Source organism: Triticum dicoccoides, chromosome 4A (genome assembly GCF_002162155.2).
Source record: "Triticum dicoccoides isolate Atlit2015 ecotype Zavitan chromosome 4A, WEW_v2.0, whole genome shotgun sequence".
In the NCBI taxonomy this organism is placed as follows: Eukaryota; Viridiplantae; Streptophyta; class Magnoliopsida; order Poales; family Poaceae; genus Triticum; species Triticum dicoccoides.
Window position 1 is genome coordinate 142,657,203 of NC_041386.1, and position 5,649 is coordinate 142,662,851.

The following is a 5,649-nucleotide window of genomic DNA, read 5'->3' on the forward strand; positions in this document are numbered from 1 at the left end:
CCATCGTTGAGAAGGATGCTGACGTCTTGGCATGTGGCCACGTCAGAACAATGCACGTACCTGGACACAAGGGGCTTCTTACAAAGGCCATTATTTAGGCCCGGTTTATACCACAAAGACCGAATACCTTAGGGAGTGTTCGGTGTTGCGAGTTTGGCCTTATATGCATCAACTCCGAATCATTGTCTTTGGTCAAATGTTGGGTTTGCCCGGCTCCTGTGTTTTGGTGCCTTACGTTCCTCTTTACCGGCTAAGGTAGCACCAGGAGAACTACTGCGATTTTGCCCTGGTTCATTCGGACAAGCACCTCAGTAGAGAAAGCCGAAAACTGACTGTCATGATATAGCGTGAGACTGGTCAACCACTCGATGACCTGTTGGAATGTTAGAAATTCCTCCGCCTTAACGAAGGGCCGTTTTCCAGCCAGGCATGTACGCTCCCCGGGATCGGGAGAGTGCGGAGCCACCAGGGGCTATCTAGTAGCCCCACTGTCAAACTCCTATGGCTAAGTGAAAGTGCTAAAGCATTATAGTCCGGTTGCCTCGCTCGCTCCGCTATCACCTCCTTAATAGGACCAAGACGTTGGGTTAAGTATGAACGGGTGTTTTTTGTGAGCACCTCCGCATTATATGCGTGGGGGTTGAAGCCGACGACTACAATCTTTCAGGTTATACACATGTATACATAAACGGCCGCCCAGGAGGCATCATATTACTTTCAGGCAAAAGTATAAAAATAGCCTTATAAAAATTTATAAAAGCATTTCACTTACAATGAGATTACATATCACTCAAACATAATATTTTTTGAGCACTGGGTCTCTATCAAACGAGCACCCTCAAGAACTTCTTCAAAGTAGTGCTCAGCAGCCATTCGACCTATGGCCGAATCCCGCGCTGCAACAGTGGTAGCATCCATCTCCGCCCAGTATGCTTTAACACGGGCAAAGGCCATCTGTGAGCCCTCTATGCACGCCGACCTCTTCATCACATTAATGCGCAACACCACGTCAAGGAGCTGCTGCACCAAGCTGAAATAGCTGTTCGGTTTTTGCCTTTCCGGCCATAGCTGATCCACAACAGACCTCATGGCGAGTCCGGACAACCTATTCAGTTCGGCCCATTCGGCTAATTGGTCAGTCAATGAAAGCGGACGCTCGGGAGAATGGAATTGTGTCCAAAACAGCTGGTCCACTTCATGGTCCGTCTGACCCTGGAAGTACTTGGCCGCATCGGCAGCGCTCGCCGCCAAATCCATATACACATCCTCCGAACTCCACAGTCGTTCCAGAGAGGCATACCGTGGATCTCCGAACTTCCTCCGCAACATAAAGGATTTCCCAGCTACAATATCCCCGGCTTCTCGCAGCTCCTCCTTCTTCGCCCTCATAGCAGAGCGGATGTCTTTTCTCGTCGCAGCAGCCTTCTCAAGGTCCGATGCCTTCGCTAGGTTTTCCTTTTCAAGAACCCGGCAATGGTCGGCGGCGGCTCTTAATTCTATGTCCATCTTGGCCATCTTATCTCGGCTCTCACCATACGCGGCCTTCTCGGTTTTCAACTCTTCGGCCGCCTTCAAAGCAGCCGCATTACTAAACGTCACTTGTTCCTTGGCTCAGGCAAGTTCTGCCCGCAAGGCTTCAGCAGTGGCAGCTCCATCTGCAGTCACAACATATTAAAGATACTGGCATCATGCTGCTCTTACTATGTGGCATTTACCAGATAATGACACTTACCCTGTGCCTCGTCAAGCCTTTTGTTAACAAGCTCGATGTCGGCGTCTGCCGCATCCAACTGCCGTTTTAAATAGGCAAACTCGCTAGTCTGGCTAGCCACCGGAGCTTCCATCACCTGCACATAGAGGTAGTATGGCTATTACCTGGGAATATGATCCTCTGTTCATCGTCGTTTCCGACGACAACCAGAGTCTCAGGGGCTACTATCTACACAGGGCACACCTAGCATGTGCAGGACTATCATACATTATTTTACGTACCTCAAAGCCTGTCAGTAGACTCATAAAAGCTTCATGCAATCCGCTTTCGGCGGATGAGATTCTCTCCATCACCGTATTCATCAGCACACGGTGTTCATCTGAGATGGCCACTCGCCCCACCAACTCCCTCAGAACATTCGATCGCACACCAGACGGTGCTGGACTCTTTTTTCCGCTCTCTTCGGGAGCCGGACACTGGGAGCTTCGGGGGTCAATGGGATTATCTTCTGGCCTCACCAGACCCGGAGAGTCCTTCCGCGACGACACTTCGGGGTCGCCCGCTTCCAGAGCGGAGGAGTCCGGAGGGGGCGTTTCGCTCTCCATCATCTCTAGAAGAAGATCCCCCGAAGACGAGCTCATTTGAGAGGGGCTAAGGCCTGAACTGCAAAGATATATGCGGTGGTTATTTTCTCAGAAGAAAAAGATGGCATACCTGTACTATTAAAGTATTTCGGGTCACTTACGACTCGCTGGAGAATTGATCCCCCCGCGGACTTTGTGCGGCAAAAGCACCCCCTAAGGTAGGACCCTCTGTGGGAGACTTCTTCTCCCGTTTGGAAGCTTCGGCGTCCGAATCCCCGGGCGCAGTCCTTTTCCTCCTCCGGTCGTCTTCCTTCATTTAGACGCTCGCTCCCTCAGTTAGAATGGGCAGCGTTGGGGGCCCGCGTCCGCCCGTATTATCTTTCCCAGTATCTTCCTTCAAGGGCTCCAGACAAGGTGCGAGCTGGAGCATCTTTTCCAATACCGGATTGTCCAAACCCTCAGGGAGGGGGGCCGAACACCGAATCAACTTCGCCTTTGTTAGCCAGTCCTGGTCAAAAAACGAACTCTCAAAAATAACTTCGTAACAAATGAGAGATAATATGTTCGACCGGAAGATTCCTTACCTGTTCGGCGGCGCGGTTACTGCTCAGGCCCACGTCCTCGGTGATTTCCAGACACTCTACCTGAGGTCCGAAGAATGACTTGTACATCTCCTCGTGCATCAGGCCGACGAAATTTTGGATGACACGCGGTCCCTCGGGATTGAACTCCCACAAGCGAAGGGGCCAGCGTTTGCAAGGCTGGACTTGACGAACCAGCATAACTTGTATTACCGCAACCAAACTAAAATCTCCATTGAAGAGATCTCAAATGCGGCTTTGCAGTATAGGCACGTCCTTGGCTGGACCCCAGCTCAGACCTCTGCTGATCCATGACATCAGCTGTGGTGGAGGGCCCGAGCGGAAAACAGGGGCGGGCGCCCACTTGGCACTTCTAGGAGCCATGATGTAGAACCACTCATGTTGCCACAATTCAGACACCTCTGGAATGGAACCTTTGGGCCATGGAGCTCCCGTCATCTTGCGTATTGAGGCACCTCCACACGCTGAAAGTTGCCCCTCGATCATCTTCGGCTTTACTTCAAAGGTCTTGAGCCACAAGCCAAAGTGAGGGGTAACCCGGAGGAAGGCCACACACATGACAATAAATGTCGTGATATGAAGAAAGGAGTCCGGAGCTAGATCATGGAAGTTTAGCCCGTAATAAAACATCAAACCCCTGACGAAAGGATCCAGAGCAAGTCCTAGACCTCGGAGGAAGTGGGAGACGAACACGACACTCTCGTTGGGTTTTGGGGATGGGACGGCCTGCCCTCGGGCAGGCAGCCGATGCACAACCTCGGTGGTCAGATATCTGGCCTCCCTCAACTTTTTGATGTCTTCTTCCGTGATGGAGGAAGGCACCCATCGGCCTTGAAGGCTAGATTCGGACATGATTGAAGGTTCGGAGCACCTGACCTGAACTTTGGGTGTTTGAGCTTGAGGTGGGGGAAGGATTCGATTGAGCACGGGAGGGAAAGAATAAAAGCCTTGTCCCTTTATAAAGAGGGTGAATATCAAGCGTCCTCTCCGTGACCGTTTGGACTTGCCTATAGTCTAGGAGTCCTAGAAGCGGTTGGGTTACCCACGCCCGTATTGATGAGAATCCCGGAATAAGGGACACGATCTCTGCTTTAACAAGACGTGCCAAGGAAACCGCCTCGCATGACGCGCTGAGGTGGGATAGTAAAACGATTCGAATAAAGGCTTGGTCATGGTGCGTCACACTACGGAATACGTCAGCGGATTAGATTTGTGTAAATATTATTCTATCTATGGCAATATGTGGAAACTTATTTTGCAGAGCCGGACACTATCTTTGTGTTCAAAATCTTCTATGAAGTACTTGGAGGAGGAACCCGCCTTGCAATGCCGAAGACAAACTGCGCGCCGGACTCGTCGTCATTGAAGCCTGGTTCAGGGGCTACTGAGGGAGTCCTGGATTAAGGGGTGTCCGGATGGCCGGACTATACCTTCAGTCGGACTCTTGGACTATGAAGATACAAGATTGAAGACTTCGTCCTGTGTCCGGAAGGGACTTTCCTTGGCGTGGAAGGCAAGCTTGGCGATATGGATATGCAGATCTCCTATCATTGTAACCGACTTTATGTAACCCTAACCCTCTCCGGTGTCTATATAAACCGGAGGGTTTTAGTCCGTAGGACAACATATAGAACAACAATCATACCATAGGCTAGCTTCTAGGGTTTAGCCTCTCCGATCTCGTGGTAGATCTACTCTTGTACTACCCATATCATCAATATTAATCAAGCAGGACGTAGGGTTTTACCTCCATCAAGAGGGCCGAACCTGGGTAAAACTTCGTGTCCCTTGTCTCCTGTTACCATCCGGCCTAGACGCACAGTTAGGGACCCCCTACCCGAGATCCGCCGGTTTTGACACCGACAAGGACCATACCGAGTTTTGGAGCGTATGGGAGAAGTGGCCAACAAGTTGGTGTCACTTGAAGGACTGTCAGGAGTTCATGATGTGTTTCACGTTTCCCAGTTGAAGAAGTGCCATGCAGAGATGGCCAATATTCCCCAGTAAGGACGCTTGACCCTGTAAAGGAAAATGATGTTCCACGAAGTGGAGTATGGACTTCATAAGTATAAGTTTTTATCTCGGTATGAGGGATATCCCACGAGGATGAAGAGATGAATTACTATTGGATATAAAGGAGGTATGATGTTGGAAATATGGATCAAGGGAAATTCCATGATGAGTCAGAGTAATCACGTCTTAGTTTGGTGCAAATGGAAGGAAGGGAGACAATACAATTGGATGGATTTTAAGTATGCTTGGAAGCTGGAAGTTGGATGTTGGAATAACGATCAGTTGCCCCGAGGATGAGTTCAAGGTTTGCAAGTGATGAGATGGGCCATAACCCACGGGCCCCAGGACCTGCCAAGAAGCAAGCACACTCTTGCAGAAGAAAAAAAAACCCTGGAAGAGGATATGCCTTTATCAACCAACGATTTTATAGGAGCAACGCAAAAACCTGAGAGTTGTGAAGAAAACGATAGATGTTGTTTGGCTTGCAGAATCAATGGATTTATCCGAACTTGGTTCGTTGACAAGAGAAATTCTGCAATGCTTGTGAGGATGACCAAGTGTTAGAATGCGATATTCGCTAGACCGTATACATGGTAATGATTTGGGTGCGGGATGGATTGATCACCATACCGACTTACTCTTATTATTCGCCTTGCTATACGGGAAGGTAAATCTGAGTGACTTACCTATAGTAGAGAGACGATGATCAAAGCCTTGCCTGAACCTTAAAATGGTATGA